The sequence below is a fragment of the Triticum aestivum genome, chromosome 4A, assembly GCF_018294505.1.
Source record: "Triticum aestivum cultivar Chinese Spring chromosome 4A, IWGSC CS RefSeq v2.1, whole genome shotgun sequence".
NCBI lineage: Eukaryota > Viridiplantae > Streptophyta > Magnoliopsida > Poales > Poaceae > Triticum > Triticum aestivum.
Genome location: NC_057803.1, coordinates 740,846,167 through 740,868,176, shown reverse-complemented (window position 1 = coordinate 740,868,176; position 22,010 = coordinate 740,846,167). Strand labels below are relative to the sequence as shown.

General features: G+C 44.9%; 1 pseudogene; it reads right to left on the bottom strand.

Annotated features, from left to right (window-relative positions):
* Nucleotides 1-5,678: 5,678 nt before the first annotated feature.
* Nucleotides 5,679-13,008, bottom strand: LOC123084501 (disease resistance protein RGA2-like; annotated as a pseudogene).
* Nucleotides 13,009-22,010: the final 9,002 nt, after the last annotated feature.

Sequence of the window (22,010 nt, the reverse complement as noted above, 5' to 3'; positions counted from 1 at the left end):
AGTAGCGCCACTGCAGGGATTACAAGTTTCTGCTGGAGGCCATGCCTATCCTTCTGGATCTCATCTACACATCTGTAAAGCCATCTATATTTCTTACTGCGATCTGACTGAGTTATTTGATCCATTCATGTAACAACGCTAATGCAGGGACTACATAGTGCTGTTGGATGAGATGAATGCCAAACCATGTGGATGGACGGTCGAAAAATCCAGGAAGTTAGCCTAATCATTTGCATGGATGATGGTCTTCGAAATAAATATTACACTATAGACATAATATTGACAAATCCGAGAAGTTAGTATAACTTTAATGTCAACTACACCCGTATATATATATATATATAGACAATCGTAGATTTAATTATTATGTATTCAAAACAAACAATAGAAGTGATCGAAATCATGTCCATGCGAAAATGTCAACTAATTACTTTGGCTAACATAGGGAAAATATCTATAAGCCCTCCACTAAACTCAAAGTGTATTTTTTTTCTCAAATACAAACTCAAAGTGTACTGGCGCTGTTGTTTGATTGATCCATGCTGGGAATCCAAATGTCACTGTCAGGACTAATTATGTGCTGCCGCTGGAGATGTAGAACAGCCCTGCTGGTTCTCGGCTGCTCCCTATTGATAATCTGGTCATGAGCCAACAAGCCTTGATTTCGCACATATATATATGGGTTCTAACTTACTGCCAACTGAATACTCTTTTGGATTCGGTTGGACATAACATGATTGGATCAAACAAAGTACTTGCAAGAAATTGATGATTGACTTTAAACTAATGACACACAGGAGCCTTTTTTGGTACATCTAAAACTAAATATTAGATGAGTTGGTTTATATACTTGAAGGCTGTGGTTTTTACTCAACCATGTTTGTTGTACACTTTCAGCAAGATGCAGAACTCCAAACCGGAACAAAAGAAAGCAGACAATAACGAAGAATACACATCACAGCCCACCAAACTGAACCTTTCAACATAATTTTATTCAAGGATGCACTGGATGATGATTTTTCCTCCGATTTTTCCAGCTCCTTCATGGCCAAGAACACCACAATATGAAATCACAGCCCGGCAGCAGCAGCACGACAATTTGAGGCTTTGCTATATGGCAGCGGTAGTGGAGGAAGTCAAGCACAGGCGTGTGGAGCAGTTGGACCTCGAAGAGTAGTGGCAGCTACATGGACGAGGAGAGCTATTGAAGGTATGTGTAGGATAAACAAATCGAGAAACCTATGGATGATTACCTTACATTGTGTGTTCCTCCATTAATTGTCGAAAGAACAAATTCTCCTCCTACCAGAGATAATAATTTGTAATCAAATATATACCTTTGCAAAAGAAAGGACATCGGAGATGAGCCTCCATGTCGAGATCAGAACCACAGATGTGGAGACGCATACTGAAAAACACGTGGAACAGGCGAGATGGTGGCGAGCTGGTCTACCTAGCCTTGCAATAATGCGACCATCAAGAATACCATGATCCAGACTACTGCAGCCAATTGTTTGTAGGAAAACGTAGCCTCCAAGATCAAAACATCACGCTTAAGGGGAGGCTGCAGAGCAGCATGAGGGCATGGCCAATGCTCCACCGTGGAGTGATGCCCCAGGCCCCCAGCTATCCAGGTAGGTTCGGATGGTCCAGCATGCTGCTTGCAGGCCAAAGCGGCATCCAGCAGAAGAACCGGATTCCTCGGCTGAGAAAGGTAAGAAAGCAAGGGAAAAAGCAAGCCAGTGAGATGTGCTGCTCATGATCTTCCCATTCTGGGCAACAGAGCAGTGAAAACGCTGATGAGAGAGATGGAAAAAGTGCTCACCAATGATGGCAGCTTGGGGTTACGGGTTGGGCACAGGCTAGATGAAACCATTGTCCTCGCCGGTTCGTGCACATGTGGAGCATGGGGCAGCACCTAGGTGCTGCCTCCATTGTACATGCCCTGAGAGATAGATGAAGACATGACGTGGGACTCCTCTTTTTTTTATGACAGGACTCTATTTTTTTTAGTTGGACTCCTTCGAACTCCTCTATTTTTCTAGTTGGACGTGGGACTCCTTTTTTTCCTTTGCTGTATCCTGGACATTGTAACATGTACGTACTCAGCCTGGACTTCTCTTTCCTGTTGTAAAAAAAACAAAAAATGTTTTTTTTCTATTATAACATATATGGACTCTTTGCTTATATCGTTTAATCTGGTTCGCATAATTATGATCTAATGGCTACTTTAAAGTACTTTCGAGGATTAACATGGAGACTCGTATGGTGCTTCCAATTAGTAAATATAAGGTAGTCCACATTGTAGGCAAGAGAACTTCTGGATGAAGTGAAGTCGAAGAGACGGTCATCTTTTAACTCGCGGAGTCAATTAGAGCTTTGTGGCATGTGTCGTATGAAAAGTTTAGTCTTCAAGACCAATGTTGCACACACAGATTGTAATTATGAGTGGCTCATAAGGCCTTGCACAATGCTATGTGCTTAGGGAGATGCTTAGAAAAATAAACTAGGTTTTTCTAAAGCACCCGTGACTATTTCTATAGAAGAGGCGCCTAATTAAGTGCCCATCCAGTATAAATAAGCACCGGTGCTTAAGGAAAATCTGCTTTATTTCTCTAAGCACCTACACTAAGCATCTTGAATTGTATAAGGCCTAAGAAATTTCATGGGGTAAGGCCAGAAAAATAATATCTTTACAACGAAGCCTCATGTGTGTAACTGTTGTCTGCATCAAAAATTGTAGTTTGCCCCCTCTCCCTCACAGGAAACAGAGAAGGAGAGAACATTTTTTACGCTAGAAAAGGAGAGAGCTTTTTTTTTGAGGGTATAGAAAAGGAGAGAGCTTCACCCCAGTTTTGGGGAAATGGAAAAAAGTAGAACAAATAATGAGCCAGCCCAGCCGGCTCACCCTAGTTCTGTCCACCGCCGAAGCGCCGCCCCACCCGCACAGCCTTCCCCCGGCATGCGGTCTGGCTAGGTCGCAGCACGCACAGCGGCAACATGGGGGCGGATGGGAGAGGCGAGGCCTTCCTATTACTGGTCGACCACCTAATCCCTTCATGCTGTAGAGAATGTCAGAAATTTCAACCTGCAGGTACATCGAATCACCGCGTTAGCACCTCTTATGCAATCAACTTACCATCCCCGAATTTGATGTGGCAACATTTGACAAGGGAGACTAATTTACGAGGGGCCTCGGGTGCAAGTCACTAGCCGCCGGGGGCTCCCCTCCTTCCCACCCTCCCTCCGCCGCCGCCGAAGGACACCACCGGCCTATAGCCCGGGGGCTGACTTCCCACTCTCCTGCGCCATGGGGGCGGTGCACAGCCCCGCGGCGTGGGTGGCACGGCTGATCTGGCATTGGTGGCGCGGCGGGCCTGCCTTCCGGCGGCGGCGCGGCGGCTGCCTCGGCCTAGGGAGGCAATGGTGGCGGGTGCGGCGGCCGGCCCTGCTTCGGGCAGCGGCCTTAGCGGCGGTCAGCGGCGGCGGCCGGGTCTGCGGCGACAGACCATCTGACCTCGGATCGGCGGTGGCGGCATGGAGGTCCTGGTGGTTGGGTCGTCACCATGCGTGTTGTGCCCTTCGGACAGATCTGATCTGGCCGGTGCGGCCTGCTCGATGTGCGGCGGCTCGTCACCATGCGTGTTGTGCCCTCCGGACAGATCTGATCTGGCCGGTGCGGCCTGCTAGATGTGCGGCGGCTCAGATCGGCGGCGACCCATGCACACGATGCTTGATGGAGGTTCTTCGAGCGGATCCGGGTGAAAACCTCGTGCTCGGCTTGATGCCAAGACCGGCGTTGGCGGCACCCTTTTGAGTCATGACCTTCTTGAAGGCATCGCCGTGGAGAAACTCCAGACCTCTATCCGCTACCTCCGGGGGAAACCCTAGATCAGTAGATCGGATGACGGCGGCGCGTTGGTGTCGTTTCCTCCTTGGGGGCGTCATTCTTGGAGGCGTACACGGGATCGAGGGACCAGTGGGCGGCTTTATTGGTGGAGCGGTGCTTCATCCTACACATTGATGACGGCGGATCTCAGCGGCGTGGTGCAGTGGAGACTCGGCTCCTGATGCATGGTGATGGACTCGCGCAGGAGGAGGCAGTTGTCTGGCGTCATGGTGGCGTCGATGGCAGAGGGACCTGACAAGGTAGAAGCCTCAATATCTGGTCTGAAGACGGACCTGTGGAAGATGGCGGCGACGACACATGTGAGTGCGTCAGACCAGTTTTTGCCCCAGACCAGGTATGTGGCTCGGCTGGGGCTTCTGGCTTTTGATGATAGGCTTAGGTGAGTGGTCCAGGTATTTGGCCCAGGTAGCACCCCTTCATCATATGAATAGGAGTAGTGGCATATGTTGCCAAGATGGCGGATTCAGGCATATTGTTGTAATACTTTGTAAGGTACTTGAGAATAATCAATAAACTGGCCGTATGCATCTCCCAGATGCAGAGGCAGGGGGTCATCCTCCTTTTTTTTTAAGAAGGTGCAAGTCACTATGAATAAGCCATTTCTCCAGTCATCACAAAGGAAGCTAATACAAATTTAAATATGGCCCAACCAATTTTTTTTCGTCGCTTCAGATTAACTAGTGGTGTCATTTAATCAGTTTCGGTATTTATGCAGGAGAACAGAGCGCACTGTGCTTAGCAGATTTGGGCAGAGATGGCACCCACCTTCTAAATGGACCAATCTGCAGTTTCAGACGGTTGCATCAGAATCAGATCGTATGTGTGCCTCTGCCTCAGCCATGCTCTTGAAACCTTGTCTGAATTCCAATTCTAGCAAGCCTCAACTCATTAGCAAATTGGCATTGGCAATCCACCGCGAACCACAATTGGATGTACTTCACATCTAATAACTGTTAGTAGGAAATGTTCAGAACACCCAACATATGTACAATCAAAAGCTTAACACTAAGCAGTTACAGCAAGTAGTAGAGATGAAGCAAGCAACAATATTACCTTTTGGGGAAAAGGCAGATCCCTGGGCTCACAGTCAACGGATCCTAGCAAACTGCAAAAGAGTCTGTGGAATCCATGAGACTGAAGATAAAGATGGTTGGACCATATTAGAACAAGGAGACTTGGAGCACACACACCTCAGATATAGTCAGGCTCAGAGTCATTGTGTAACGTAAACGCGTATACATAGGAGGGGGCCTCAATGCTCTATGCTTTCGGGAGGTAGTTGGGGGCACATGGTGCCATGACAACCTCCCGGACTTGTTCGGGGAGGTCCTCCGGCTCCCCGGGACTAGGCGCGCCCCTATTTGGGTCGCGCTAGGTACCCTTGCCTGGTCCCTTTGGGGTACCCGCAATAAATTAGTCGTTGAACGTGTGATTCTGTCCCGTGTGACTGATGTGATCTACAAAATGTGTGGCTTCTTACAGCTTTGGAGACCGCTGAGTAAGCGGAGCGATCGAGTCGTCATCGACAACATCATGACGGGTCTTCGTGCCTCGGCGGCGTCTTTTGCTCCTCCCCCACCACCTCCCCCGCCTCCTCCTGAGCCAGATTAGCGTCTCCTAGTACTCTTTTTTGGGGCTTGTCTTGCTGTGCCCCCAGCATGATTCTATGTCTTATTGTACTTGTACTTGATGTTGGATGCTTGATGTTGGATGCTTGATGGTATGCTTTATAATATAAAGCGGGGGGAAACCCTTTTTCGTTAATGCTCTATGCTTCCAGACTCAGACTTGAGTGAACACAAGAGGGTAGGAGCCTCCTTAGAAACTTCTTTGTGCTGGGATCTGATTCTGGTGCTTTAGTTGTTCCAATGAATTTCTGTGGGATAGAGGAGACCAAGTGGAAATACTCCCCACCTTCTCTGAATCGTCTTTCCAACTCCGGGCAGTATTCTATTCTTAAAGATTCGAGGGCTGGCAACCGCTCCAGCAGACCATGCGAGAATTCCTCTACAGCTGGACAGTTAAAAATCTCCAAAATCCTAAGAGAAGTGAGGCCACACATCCCATCAGGCAGCGCTTTTAGGCCAGCGCAGCTATACACGTGTAGATACATCAGATTGGCAAGATATCCAAGGTTCGAAATGAACAAACTCTTCAGGGACAGCGGAAGGGTCTCCGCCTCAGATGATGAAGTGTTCACCTCCAGGTTATCAAAAACTTTCGATAAACAGACTGCAAAGGCGATCCATGCATTGGAGCTCCTCTGTTGGCCAGTGGACAAGATTGCTGCATCTCTCAAACGTCAGCCTCTCCACGAACGAAAAGCATTTCCAAGCCAGAAGGCGTGATCTGGACAATCCGGAGCTTGTGACCAAGCTGCTAGGGCCTTCCAAAGTCAAATGCATAAGGTTTTTAGCAGGTCTTTGAATTTGCCATTTCTGGACATCTGGAGGCAACAGAGGCAACATGGCTATGTCTTTCAGATGCCCAAGAGTTAAATCGAGGAGATATGGCCAAGAGCCGAAACGGATGCACGTAAAAGCTAAATCGGCTGCAGTATTGTGAACTCCAGCTATTCCCAAAACGCTTACCATGGGGGTCATTGGGATACTTTCAAGCATGGGGCAATTTTCGATCCTTAGCTCTTGAAGCACCGGGAACCTTACGTAGCTATTATGAGGCTCTCCCACACTAGTTTCTGCCCATATCTGCAGTCTTGGTAACTCAATTAACTTCAACTTCTTCAACCTTGGGAAAAACTGCATAGGGTCAATGCATCCTCCAGCTTCCACATCAAGGTTATTACATAGTGTGGTCATGTTATTCATCTTCTGTAAGGACAAAATCTCCAGAGAGACCGAGAACCATACGACAGATATACTCTTGCATCTTGGGCAGTCGGACATTTGGAGTTCTTTCGAACAGTTAAACATCTCAGGCTCTCCCACACTATTTTCTGCCCATATCTCTAGGCTTGGTAACCCAATCAACTTCATCCTCTTCAACCTAGGGAAGATTTCCAGAGGGGTAATGCGTCCTCCACCTTCCGCATCAAGGTTGTTACATAATGTGGTCAGGTTATCCATCTTTTGTAAGGACAAAGTCTCTAGAGAGACCGAGAACCATACTGCAGGTATACTCTTGCATCTTGGGCAGTCGGAAATTTGAAGTTCTCTCAAGCAGTTAAACATCTGAGGCTTCTCATCCATTGTGATATTTCTAGGCCACCATATCCGCGTATCTCCAAATTATGGAGATCACTATGAGGTTCTAAACAATGAAGCACTTCTTTCACATTACAGGCCATATCTCTAGGCCCATCATCTATTTCTTGGTCCCAAGAGAACAACAACTCACTTAAATTTTGCTTCTGATTGAGCTTGGCTTCTTTTGCATTTCCCCCACTCTTTATCTTGCTCAAATTCAATAGTTCCAACCTATTGCTAAGGTTTTGCAAGTCTTTCAACTGCTCTATTCCAAGGCCTTCTCCAGTATCTGCTAAGAATATAGGCAATTTTTTGAGTAATTTAATCCATGAGTAAATGGCTAGCATGGCATTGACAGAACTAACAACATACTGGTACTGATCTAAACAAGCACGTACTACGCAAATAGTAGACAAATCTACACATGATGCTAGTACTGCTAATACAGAAATTATCAGGAGATGGATAACCGCGGTATACCCTCCAGTAGGCCATGCAGAAGCCGCCGCCGCGGTGGCAGCAGCAGAAGCGTCCTCGGCGGCCTTCTTGTCGGCCTCGGTCTTCTCGGCGGCGGCGCTGGACATGGTGATGACGGAGACGACGCGGACGTAGAGGAAGTAGTGGGTCGGAGGTGAGCAGTCGTGTAGTCGCTTCCCAAAAACCTATCCGTCTCTCTCCCGTACAGGAACCAGAGAGACGGAGTTTCGGAGACCTGCTCTCCCGTCGACCGTGTACGCTGGGGCGTGGCGTGGCGTGGCCGCTAGGGTTAGGGGACACCGCACACACGAGGCGAGGCGAGGCGTGGCGTGGCGAGGCGGGCGGCGGAGGAGGAGCGCGCGAGGGCCTCTTCTCTTCTCAAGCTCCAATAGCATGTAGAAGAGCCACCCTTATAAACCACTCCAACTTTCCTTCCACTAGCATGGTGGGACTAAACTTCCCACCACCTTGTCATGCCACCTACATGGGCCCTTAGAGATCAAATCTAAAATTGTCATATGGGCTCTAGGCCCATCTCACATTTCAACAGTATCCACAACAAATGTTGTTAATATGTGAAAGTTGTTCAGTACACCAAAGTTTGGAGACATACATTCAAGGCGATCACAGACAGAAAGATAAAGATGGATGAGCTTTCCGAATTTTGCCATGTCTTCTGGTAACTGCCACAACATTTGGCAATCTACGAGCCTAAGTGTTTGCAAGTTATACAACACACATATTGAATCTGGCAACCTAACGACATTAGATCCCGAGAGGTAAAGATATCGTAAGTGTTTTGCATTTGTGCCCTTGCAACTGACAATTGAAGAAGGGGAGCAGTGCAATGCTCTAAGTGATGTTGATACTTGTAGCAACTCTTTAATATCCTTGCGTGATCTGCCATCCATGCGTGATGATGAAGCAGCTAACGAAGTACGGAGGTATGTTCTGCCTTTGCATAACCCATTGATCCGTTCCAATTCAGCCTTCGACATTTCCATATGACAAACATCTTTTCACAATGCTTTTTGCTGAGTCAGCTCTTCCATACTTGCACATTCATCTATGACATCTTTTGCTAGATCATGCACTAAGTCATGCATTTTACATAGCACTGTCTCATATTTTGTGTTGCTATCATTGACAGGAGATTTGGCTGCCACTTTCTTATCTTGGAGGAAAGACCTCCAAATTAGCTCATCAAAAATGAATTCTCCTTTCTGTGTTAAATCCATTATCCCCCCTTGTTGAATAAAGTCATTTGCCATCCATAGTTGCACTGGCGGGCAAAAGCGTGCCGTGGCCCGCCCTGTCTAGAGGCAAAAAAGAAAGCTACGTATGCCCAGTCCAGTCCGTCCGTGAGGCGTCATCAACCTGAATACGCTCAATGCACACGGCAGAAGACTTTTCCTCTGGTTAGCTTGTGTGTACGCATGTCAGACTTGCTGCTCGAAGCCGGAATACCCAGCCAACTGCAGCTCAATCCACGAGTAGACTAGACCAGCACGCTTCACATCCAGCAAAACATCTATTCCCGATTCAGCCACAGCAGCACGCTCCAGATTCTGCCACATCAGGGCGCAGCTGCATCGTCACACATACTATTCCTTTCTTTCTCCTAATTCTAGTTCACGGGACCATCTCAAAAATTCCGAACACCAAAATTCCACAGACCCCTTTCAAAAGAAAAAAGTCCTATATGCTACAATTACTGAAGTTCAATTTCCTAGCATGAATTATTAAATTGTTTACAAACTTCTACAGATTATAGTTTACCAACTAAATATTGGCCCTGGGTAAGCCAGTTAGCAAACAATTGGTTCTGTTTTCAAAAGAAAATGACGGTTTAGAGTTTTGATGGTTTTTAAAATAACTGGCACCGACTAATACCTAGCTATTACTAACTTCGTTAGATAATTCCATACGGAGAGACTTGTAGTATTGAAGAAGTATGGTTCAAATTTTTTTTTTCTATGTTCTCCTTTAGACCGGCCCGCCCAACTTTTTCTTTGTAGCTCCGCCACTGCATAGTTGGATCAACATATCCTTCTCCATAGGATAATCCTTGGGAAAAACTGCACAGAATGCAAAACATTGCTTCAATTCAGGTGACAGGTGTTTGTAGCTTAACTTCAATATGGGCATGACCTCATATTTTCCTCCATCATTATCCTTGATGTTACTTTCTTCGATGGTTTTCCATTCCTGTGCTTGTTGGTTTGAACTCAGAAATCCACCCATTGTCTTCAGGGCAAGAGGCAACCCCCACATTTTTTGACAATACGCCTTCTGATGGTGACCAACCCTGGTTCTTCCTCTATGCCATTGCTAAATGCTTTGTTTGAAAACAATTCCCATGAATCTTCTTCACTTAGAAATACTAGCTCATGGGGCTTATACACTACAGGAAACGGATAATTTGCCATCTGTGGATCACAAACAACAAAGACCTAAATCCAGACGGCAAAGATTTTGCCGTCAGGAAGCAGACGGCAAATTCAGACGGCAAAGATAAGTCGGCAAAGAATACTTTGCCGTCAACTTTTCATCGGGAAGACGGCAAAGACTTTGCCATCAGCCAACTATAGATTTTCCGTCTACCGCAAAAATAACAGATGGCAAAACAGTGTTCTTTGCCGTCAGTCAAAACTTGTTCTTTGCTGTCATCTAGACTAAAGTATAGACGGCAAAGACTGTTTTGCATTTTTCTAAATGACGTCAGAGCAGAGCATCTCGCCGGACACATGAACATCAAATCAAAGAGAGCAGGTTTAGCGCACATAGATTTTGGATTCGACACGGCCGTGTTGCTACCTTTCATTCATTGTAGGTGGAGTACAGAGAAGTTACACAACTGTCCTAAAAATTTACACAAAGGACCCTAGAAAGTAAAAAAAGCAATCAAGTCCTTCCCCACTGCAAGAACAGGGACTTGACCGCCAGCCGTCTTTCTGGCCGGGGATGCACTGTCGCCGCCTTGCCCTGCTCGCCTCGCCCGCGCCCTGCTAGCGCCGACCGCCCGCGTGTCGCTTGCCGCGGCCTCCCGCGCCGGCTGCCCTGCCCGCACCGGCCCGCAGCAGTTGTGCCCTACTTGCCCGACCCTGGTCTCCGAACCGCCACCAGTCCATGCTTGTCGCGTAGCTGCACGACCCTGCTCGCACGCGCCCTGCTAGCACCACCCACCCGAGTGTCGCTCGCAGTGGCCTCCCGCGCTGGCTGCCCTGCTAGCGCTGCCCGCCCGCGCATCGCTCGCAGCCCGCCGCGGCAGTGCCCTGCTCGTGCCGCCCGCCTCTGTGGTTCCTGGAGAAAGAAAGAGGGAGGATTCAGAGACGAGCCAAGCAGAGGAAGGGGAGGCCGGAGGCCTGCCGGCGGTGGCAGAGGATTCGCTGGCTAGAGGACCAAGGCTGGTGGCGACGGTGGAGGCAGGGGCACTGTACCTCCTTGTCCAAGGCGGCACCCGGTGGCGCGGGCGGAGGCAAGCTCCGGCAGGCGGACGCGGGCGGAGGCGGTGGCGCCCCGTGGCGCGGGCGGATGCGGGGGCCTGTACCTCCTTGTCCTCCTAGCTGTCGACGTCGTTGGAGAGCACCGCTCCCGGTTGGCCTCGGCCAGCGCGGCATTGAGGAGCGCCCTCATTTCCGGCGAGGGGATGCGGCGGGGTCCGGTGAGGGGACGCGACGCCGGGGTCAGGTGAGGGGACGTGGCGCCGGGGTCCGGCGAGGGGACGCAATGTCGGTGTCCGGCGAGGCAGAGGCGAGTGGTGGTGCGGTGGGGATCGAGAGAAGGGAGGCAGGACCGCAGGAGATGGGATCATGGGTGGGTGGGGAATTTTGTGGGTAGGGCGTGGGTGGGGTCTCGGGAGTGTGGGCTGCTTGGTTGGTGGGACGTTGGTGGGGTCGCGCGTGTGTGGTGCGGCACTGCCACATCATCGATCCATGTGATCGATCGGTGTGGTGTGTTTCTTCTTTGCCATCTGTCTTTTATTTTTACAGACGGCAAAGAGTATACTTTACCGTCTAAAATAAAAAATACACTCGGCAAAGACTATTTGTCGTCTGTAATAAAAAACGCAGACGGCAAAATATATCTTTGCCACAGTCATTCTTTGCCGTCAGCAGCTGGTTGGTGGGATGTTGGTGGGGTCGGCGTGTGTGGTGCAGCACTGCCACATCATCAATCCATGTGATCGATCCGTGTGGTGTGTTTCTTCTTTGCCGTCTGTCTTTTCTTTTTACAGACGGCAAAGAGTATACTCTTTGCCGTTTGTAAAAATAAAAGACAGACGGCAAAGACTATTTGTCATCTGTAATAAAAAACGCAGACGGCAAAATATATCTTTGCCGCAGTCATTCTTTGCCGTCAACAGCTGACGGCAAATGTGCTCTTTGCCGTCTATCCCGACGAAAAGCTGACGGCAAAGATGCCTGCTGACGGCAAACTAGCTGTTTCCCGTAGTGTTAATGGTACACACTATAGTGGCTTGCTTCGACATGTGACCACTACAACACTTCCTGGTGCACCAATGGAAGAAAATAGTGGCTTCAATTCATCCTTCCATATTCTCTTATCTTCATTCCATACATCATCGAGAACAAGTAAAAACCTTTTCTAGCCAATGAGTTCATCAAATTTCTTCTGTAATAGTTCGATGTTGCTAAGGTATGGCGGAACTTCCATTTGTGCCAATTCAATTATGGATTTCACAAGAGCAATAACACCAAAATTGTGTGACACGCAGTGCCACATCTTCAACTGGAAATGTTCGTGGACTTCTTGGTCATTGTACATCATCTTTGCAAGTGTTGTCTTGCCAAGACCTCCCATACCAAAGATGGGCAGCACCTGCACCTTCCTATGATCTTTCTGGTCTAGCAGCAACTTCACCAACCCCTCCCTCTCGTCATCTCTTCCAAAGATCTTGGCAGACTTGTCCAGTTTTGAGTGAGTCTGCCGCCAAGAATGTTGTCGCTCCTCTCTATGGATAGAATTTTCCAGGCCAAACTTGCTCATCTCCTCTACCAACTAATTGATCTTCTATAGGACACTCTTGAGTTTCTTGCTTATCTCAAAACGGAAGAGCAATGAGCTGCGGCTTCTGATGTAGCCAAGTGCCTTGCGGGTACTGAACCTGCCAATCTTAGATTGGCGGCGCAGCGTCTCGTACTGGATGTCATCGAGCACGTTGTCGGCCTCGTAGGCGACGGACTGGAGCTCCTTCATCCAGCTCTTGACATAGTGGTTTGTCTCTCTCCTCTCCTCAGCATTGACCAGCTTGCACTCGACCGCCAGCAGCTGGCGCTCCAACGTTCGGCGGTCGTCGTTGAGGCCACACATACGGGTCACCGCCTCGATGAGTGCATCTGCAGCCTTGCTAGCCACGGTGCGCACTAGAGGGAGAATCAGCGGTTCTGCCATGTTCTTGCAGTCTGGAGGAACAAGAAACTGCTGCATATATGAAAGAAAACAAAAGAGGTTAAGCACTGACAGAACACGAACAACCTTAAATTCCTCCTTTTATTTTAGTTTATTTCTTAGTTCCACACTAGTTTAGCCTGTATAGCTCTTGTTCATCCCTAATGTACATACTTTTTGATGCATATAAATAAAAATTCCGGTGGACCATTGCCGTGGACAACTAAAAAAGCAGAACGTGTCTAAAAAAACAAAAAACAGAACAACCGAACAAGAGTGGAACATAATAAGGACTAGTACAATGCCCGTGCGTTGCCACAGGCCTTTTAATTTATGTTCTGATTGTATATATACATGTATTGTTGTATATAACTCGATGATTTTTTGGTCCCTTCCAACAACATCGCGGCAACATTCTTGTCGAATGGATTCCTTTTGTACATCAACATAATACATCTTTATCTCTTTCATACCCTGCAAAAAATAGACATATATAAAATTAAGAAGGGGAGACACCTTTTGTATTATCATGTGCAACAGTATATAAAAAAGAATAATTATTTGTATGCATCTCTTTCAATTGGGTAACACTCGATAAGTTTTCAGTCCGTCTGTCATAAAGCTTTATCAATGGACATTTTCAAAGCATCATTGGAAACCATCAGTTCTTATCTCTATTCTCCAAAAGTGAGTATATAAACACATACTAAAATAAAATAAAACTAAGATAAACCCATATGTAATACTTCCTCCATTCCAATGTAAATCTTTTTAGATATTTGAATATTGACTACTACATATGGATGAATATAGAAGTATTTTAAAGCGTAGATTCACTCATTTTTGCTCCATATGTAGTCTATATTAAAATCTCTTACAAGACTTATATTTATGAACAGAGGGAGTATATATTCATTGGTCGGGTGCTTGCTTCGAGCATATGACGGTTTTTACTCGAAGTGAGGCATCATGCTTGTAGACTCACCTATAAATCACTTGTGGGTAATTATTCTCTAGAAATGACTTCCTAGGGTATGTGATATTTTTCACTATATAAAAAAGTATGTGACATTTCTCTAACGGCAAGCAATCAATTCTCCCTAACAAAAAGCAACAACCCCTCCTTTTCTTCTTATCTTAAAAAAGTAGGATGACTGTCATTGGCACAACGCTCACACTCATACCTCATTACCCCATTATGCTCTCCTCGCCACATCATTGTCGTTGTCATGTCTCCCCTCCACCACTACTAGGGAAAAGCCTAGCAGTAGCGCTGGTTTTTGGTCTGTCAGTAGCGCGGGCAAGCGCGCTACTGATAAGGTGCTACAGCTAAAGCTTAGCAGTAGCGCCTTCTGGCAAGCGCTACTGCTATATCTACTTAGTAGTAGCGCTTACCCAAACAATCGCTGCTACTAATTACTAGTAGCGCTTCCATGAACAATCGCTACTACTATTATTCCTAGTTCCATTTTTTTAATTTTAGGTCGTATTCATACACCAGTATACAATTTTTCATACAGTAGCAATTTAGAGATTGTTTTAACATCATAATGAGTTATTAAATCACTAGGTGAAAGAACTTTGGATTCGTTTCAAGTGCATGGATCCAAAGTGACCAATGGTCACTTTGGATCCATCCATTTGAAACTAATCCACGGTTCTGTCACCCAATGACATAATAACTTGTCATCATCATCATAATATCATTAACAACTTATCATCATAATATATCATTGTCATATAACTCCTCATAATCATCATTTTCGTCCATGATGAGACATCATATAACAACTTCGTCACTAGTTATAATAACAACTCCTCCTCATCATCATCATAGTACTCATAATCACTACTCCTACTCAGCATCACCATCAAGTCTAAGACATTGTAGTCATATATAATCAACACTAACTAATTGTTCTTAATACTTAGGACCTACTCCTCTCTCCTAGCTAAAATACCATAAAACAGATAAACCGGTCCTTCACCATAATGGAGAATGGACATAAACCTATCTCCAACTTGTGGCTTGCGCACATTCATTTGGTCTCCAATTATTTGCGTGTGCACATTCATGACTTTGCTCCATTCTTTGATTTTGAGCCTTCCATCATTTGAAGAAATCGAGTATGCAGTATGGTAAGCCTCCGAAGGAGTTGGTCGTAAACTAACCATATGCATATCACCTTCGGTACATAGCATGTCAGGCACAACCTGCTTCCGGAGTCTCTGTTCAAAAATGAAATAGTAACATATATAGTTAGCAATGTAGTTTACTTAAGAGTAATGTGTGCAATGAAGTTACCATCATTAACAAAATCTTACCAAGTTTTTGGCAATGAAGTTACCATCAAGCAATTTATGGACTAGTGACACATATCTAGTATAATTTGGGCTGATAGAGCGACTGGTTTTGAAGGCCTCAACATCTTCTATGAATGAGACAAGATAACCTTTGTCCTCACAATTAAGCTTGGAGTCATAGCTGTAGTATGTGTTGTCTACTACCTTCCGAGTATTTCTTGAAGATAAGAAGTAAGCTGACAATTATAAATAAATAAGTTTAGTACGGACGAACACCAAATATTTTTAAATTAACAACTTAAATTACTAAACTTAACAAATTAGTTTGACAAACTCACATCTAGGTAAAACTGGAGGCATATCCACATCCACCCAGATGTCGATATTATTATCATCATCATAATCTTCGGGACGAATATCAAATCTTATTCGCATTCCCTCCTCAAATCCATATGCCTTACAGAGAGCTTCCCAATTAGAGCAATCGAAATGGGAGCGATCGACCGCATTGTAGAACTTAACCAGAAACTCATAATCATGTTTAGTTCTTAAGTGAGCCCTCCTCGTCTCCACATTCTCATAGTCATCTAAACCAAAACCAAGCTTCTCCAATACATATGGTCTAGCATGGCATGGGATGTACTAGTCGAATTGAAAAAAATTCCATAAATTACACGTTGAACAAAAGAAGCACAAGTGATGATATTTATTATGATGAAATGCTTGTCGTTGCATACCGTACAAACATCGAAGGTCTCTTCTAGCTTCACGGTGAAAAACCTATCATTTTGCAGGTGAGGAAACCTGTCGCACAAACCACGGTCATCGTAGCAATACCTGCATTCCGGGATCCCATCGTCGTCAGACATCTCCTGTGTTCAAAATTCAAAGATTATAACTCGACGGAAAAACCCAAAAAATACGACATGACCTTTGCTAAAAAAGGACATATCGAGCGCCTAAAATTTGCCGGAACGGAAATTAATCAACACTCCGTAAAAACATAGGCCACTCATCGATGGTCATTGCCTTTCAATGGTTCAAAATATGAAAAAAAAACATTTGAAAATATCTTATATGTAATCCTAACACTAAATAAGCTAGTTTTATTAACTACTTAATAAATAAACTAGTTTTATTAACTACTTACTAAATAAACTGGTTATATTAAGCACTTACTATAAATAACTAGTTCTATTATGCACTTACCAAATAAACTAGTTCTATTCAGTACATAATATAAATAAACTAGTTTATTAATCACTTACTAAATAAACTATTTTCTATTAAACAATTGCTAAATTTTCTTACTTCTATTTTATTCAAAACACCTACACTTGCTAGAAAAGTACGATTTGCAAGAACAGAGACAAGGGAGGGAGGGAGGAGAGAGGAGGGGGAGAGGACGGCCGGAGGAGGAGGTGGGAGGGGCGGTGGGAGGAGGGCTGCCGGCGGAGGAGGGAGGAGGGGGCGGCCGCAGGCGGAGGGAGGAGGGTGCGGTGGGAGGAGGAGGGAGGAGGGCGCGGTGGGAGGAGGAGGGACGGAAGGAGGGAGTACCTCGGTGGCGGACGGACGATGACGGCGGCGACGAACGACGGCGGTTATCGAGCGGGCGAGAGTGAGTGAGAGAGAGGGGTCGGCCGTGCGCGTGGGGATAAGGTAGGGTTAGTAGTAGCGCATGTCAAAAGACGCGCTACAGCTAACAAGAACAGCAGTAGCGATGCGCGAGTATGCACGCTACTGCTAAGTTGTCTGTCAAATGCAAAAATACATTGGCCATCAATGATCTTTTTGTGTATAATCTGAATTATCAATATGAGTCCTCTCCGGTAGGAACCGGAGAAGACTCATATTGCGGCCACAAATTCTACACATAGAGTTCAGTGAAGACCAACTGGTTGTGATAGTTTGAGGAGTAACATATTTAAGGTGGTAAACACCCTGTTCGCGGGGCAAGGTGGGACTAAACTATTGGGTTGAAGTTAGCAATAGCGAGTTTTAAAGATGTGCGCTGCTGCTAACATCTCTAGCAGTAGCGTAGTTCGTTATAAGGCGCTACTGCTATAACTAGCTGGACGGCGAGGTCGTGGCAATTAGAGCAGTAGCACTGTTTTGCTGGAACGCGCTACTGCTAATTTTCTTTCAGCAGCGCGTTTTCCTAGAACGCGCTGCTGCTAATTAGCAGTAGCGTTTGTTTTTAAACCACACTGTTGGTAAGATTCTGTGTATAAGGTTTTCCCTAGTAGTGCACGGTATCTCACTGCCGCATCCCCCTTGCACCACATCATTCAGATCGCAACTTTCTCTCACTACTCTCTCCTTCCCTGCATGGCGCCGTCCGCCCCTCCTCTCCTCCACACTGAATCGGATGATTCCCAGTTCTAAGAAATGCACACTGTCGTAGCTGAGGGAGACCACCACAATGTGGTTTTGCTGCCATGATATATGAAATGATTTATATATTGTGCGATATTTTGTCTCTTTTTTTGAAATAATTATAGTCGAGGTACGTGCCTGTGAGTTACCACGGGGCCAAATTTTATTGGGACAAATATGGAAGAAAATCAGATAACCAAAAGAAGACTATGTTTTGGTTATGAAGCATACACAGGGTCATCCACGAGGTGCCTTGCACCGCCTCGCTCTCAATGGAAATTGTTGATCGGCTCGAACCAGGCAACCGCTGGTCAGCATATCGTGGAGCTAGTGTGGGTTAACCCCCTCGCTGTGATAAAAAGGTACGGACTACTCCCGTGCACACTTCCTTATTGACATTCTCCTTTTACACACTCCGCTGCATCAAGCGCTGGCGGCAAATAGTGACAATGGTGGCAGTGGAGCAAGTGCGGAACTCTTGACTTATCTAACACACAATGAGATTGTCGTGATCGGATTCGATCAGCCTTGACGCCTAGGATTAGCAGGCTGTCATGGACTTCCTCACCGAGGACCATCTTATGCACACCAACCTAATCAATGTTGCCTGTGTTGATGTTGTTGTGTAATCTACCATTTAACCATTTGATATACCGGGTTCAATGTGACAAAGAATACTAACATTAGTCCGAGCTCAAACTCTTTAAGCAACACAAGACCCAGTTCATCCACAGATTTTGGATAGCTATACAAAATATTTAAGTTCACATTAAAATTATGAGGTGTATCTCATGTGAGTGGATCCTCTAAACAGCTACTTCCATCCCTTTGGAAAATGACCAATCTTGTACAGAAGAAGTGGAGGAGGTTCAAACTGTCGCATCTTCTCACTACCTATTGACTTAAGTTGCAGAACAGCAGAACACACATACTCAACATAGATGGCCCCATAAATGAGTGCAAAAATGGTATAACTGTGCACAGATTCATTTGTTTGTTGCTTAATCTGACAAGAAAGTGGAGAATACAGTAAGCAGAAAAAACTAACATATATGGTAACTAAAAGGAGACCTATCTTTGTGCCCTGCATTATGAGAAAAACCATATCAGAAAACAAACATGCATGAGTATCTGATGTTGCAGAAAAGAATGCAAATGGAAGTGAGCCCAGCTGAGTTCCTAGCCACCTAGTCGAACCTTTGGATGCCTGCATCGGTTGAGTGTAATCTGCTCACTCACCTGGAGGGGATCAATCGGAATGGCAGCTACCTGGAACGGAGCATGGAAAGTCAGAAACACCATGGGCCAACACAGTCGATGCCATAGTCGCCGGCGCCTCACTCCCACAGCCATGGTCACGGTAACGGTCGCCAGCGGCAGCATCGATGTCTCCCTCTCATTGCAATCCTAATAAGCCTTTCCCAGCACTCGTCTCAGGTAAAACGCTTCGTCAGTGCATTAAATTAAAGCTACCTAAGTCAGAGAACATTGACTCTACAAACCATTTTGTTTGAACATTATAAAATATGAAAATTAATTGAATTATAAAAATAAAGGCAAAAAAACCTATTTGGAGGAAGGCTTGGATTTATTTCATAACTGAGATACTATAAAACTAAATAAAAACATAAAACTACTACTTCTAATTCAAATATTGTACTAAACAGTATTGTGACAGTTGTGTACATTTATTTTTAGAGAACAAACTTAAATAGACGAGACATACATTTGCAAGTGTTTCTTACTGCTATCAACAACATTGAACCATCCTTCAATCCTAATAATGATAGTCTCATTCATTGATGGCTTTGTAACCTTGAAGCAAACTAACGAATTTCAAATTTAGTTATGCAACTAATAGCAAGCAAGACTTACCAATCAATTGTTGCTCTCCAACTATTTCTCCTAAGAAACGAGTCCTCACTGAAGGTCAAGTATTAAGATATGTACAGCTGAAACCAAGTAGACAGCATGATAGTCCAGCCATTAAACCTTCATTCCTGAGATGAAAAAGGGCAATGAAGATGGTGTCATATGTTGTCTTGTAAACAATCTTGCTTCAACATCAAGATGCCACTATTTCGTACTGTCAACCAAAAAAAGATGACGATGTTTGCACTGCCACTTACTCACAAATTAGTCAACCTCGTGAACTATAAAAACAATGCAATATAAGTGCTCGTGACTCAATTATAAGAACCAAAAGGTAGCCATCATCACTTGGTCTATATTCCTAGCTGCATTCAAGCGGTACAATCAGCAATTCGGCAAACTAATTCGAAACACCTTTGAGGAAATTTGCTTACATGACAATGTACCTAGGGGAAAATCCATCTAATCTTTAATCACTGAGGTGCTCAAGGAGAACATTCAACTTCAGGAAATTAGCATATCTCTCCAACATTTTTTAGGGACAAAAATATGAGCAATGCCTGTGGACTGACAAGGACGGAGACAAGCATGTGATTGCATAGCGGCATAGTAGCGCGGTTGTCACGCAGGGGTAAGTAGGGAGTATGGCGCAATGGCATCATCCACGGCTAGGACCGTGACCATGAGGCAGACGAGGATGGGAGTGGCGCCAGGACGAAGTAGAACCTATAAGCCAATCTTATGGTTAGGTCAGCAATGACATGCCATGATAGATCAAATGTTCAAACTGGAACCTATAAGAAGTCTTAGTCGAGCCTTATATCAAAGTCAAACCTGTAACCGAACTTAGTCCAGTATCCTAAGTGTATAAGTTGACGATGGAAAAGGAACACATTTTGTCCAAACAGTACATTGCTCATGTCTTGCCTGAATTTTTTCATGGTCGTGACAATAAATGATCAGGATTATTATTGTTCAATATGGCTTCTTAACACACATACACATGCATATGTGACAACGAAGAGCCCAGTGGAAAAATTTCGATCTCAGAAACTACTTAACTCGATTCATTTCACACAATTCAGAAAATATTCTGATCCAAATATTCCAATCCCAATGAACTCATTAGTGAGAAAAAATCAATTATCATTAACACACATAATTTGCAACATCTCGTAATAAATTGATACCCCATATGCATGAATCCTCGACCTCACATTGGTATCCCATATGCATGAAGCCTCGAACAAGATAGTTCACCACTAGTTCCCTAAATTCACGCGTATGGTCAAATCACTAAACACAAGAACAACCAAGCCTCGATTGGTATCCCATACCCATGCAGCTTGCAACGATTCAAGGAAAATTTGTCGAGAAGGAGTTGTGTTGCTTGCTTGCTTGACGATGCCAGCTACTTGCGATTGCGCTCCACGGAACTGAATCGTTGAGCCAAATTGTGGCACAACTTTATCTCCACACGGTAAAACACGCAAAGGATACTTAAAGGAGTTAACACATGGGAACGGAGTGATACAAAAATTCTTTTTTCCTCTTAGCATTTTCAAGAACAAGCGTATGAAAATATTTTCGTGAGGTCTAATCGAATATCTGAATTGGATTGTTTAGTCCATACATGTAACTACTAAGCCTAGTTCAGTGTAAGAATTTTGTAGTGTCTAGTCTAGTCCATACATGTAACTAACCTAGTTCAGGGTAAGATTTTTCTGTCAAGAAGAATCAAGCAGCTAGTGAAAACAAGACAAAGATTGGACGAGTTTGTACAGAAAATACCTTGTCAATTTTCTCCGAGTACAGTGCTCAGTTGTAAATCCTTTAGCAGTATGCAGAATTGCAGACCATACAAATATTTACTGACTGCAGCAGATCTTGAATAAAGCATGCCACAATTCTGCTCGTAAAAACGTATGGCAACTCTCTTTACCCTGCATCCGTTGCCTATAAGGTACCTACAACATAGAAGTGGAGTTGTTTAACAAAAAGGTGCCTATAATCGAGAAGTGGAGTTTAAAAGAACAACATGGAAATAGCAGTAGTAGTCAGCCACCACTTCAGGCCATTTTGTAGCATAGTCTTGACCAAGCCTGGCATAAACGAACTGAGAATAGTGAAACCGTGGCCAAGTCTGGAAAAGAACTGTAGAATCATTACCAAGTGTGTAAATGAACACCATGGCCAAGTCTGGAAAAGAACTGTAGAATCATTACCAAGTGTGTAAAACTGTAAATGAACACTAGATGAGCAAGAATCAGACATGAGCAGCCACATCATGAAATGAATTCGGAATAGCTTACCACTGGATCAATGAACATATTTTATTTAAGTTGAACAATTTTTTCTCTCAAGTAACTTGCACTGCAGCAGAACCCTTTCAGCACCAAACATGCTACTACCATTATTTTGTAGTGTAAAACTTCCAAGTCCTTCTAAATTTT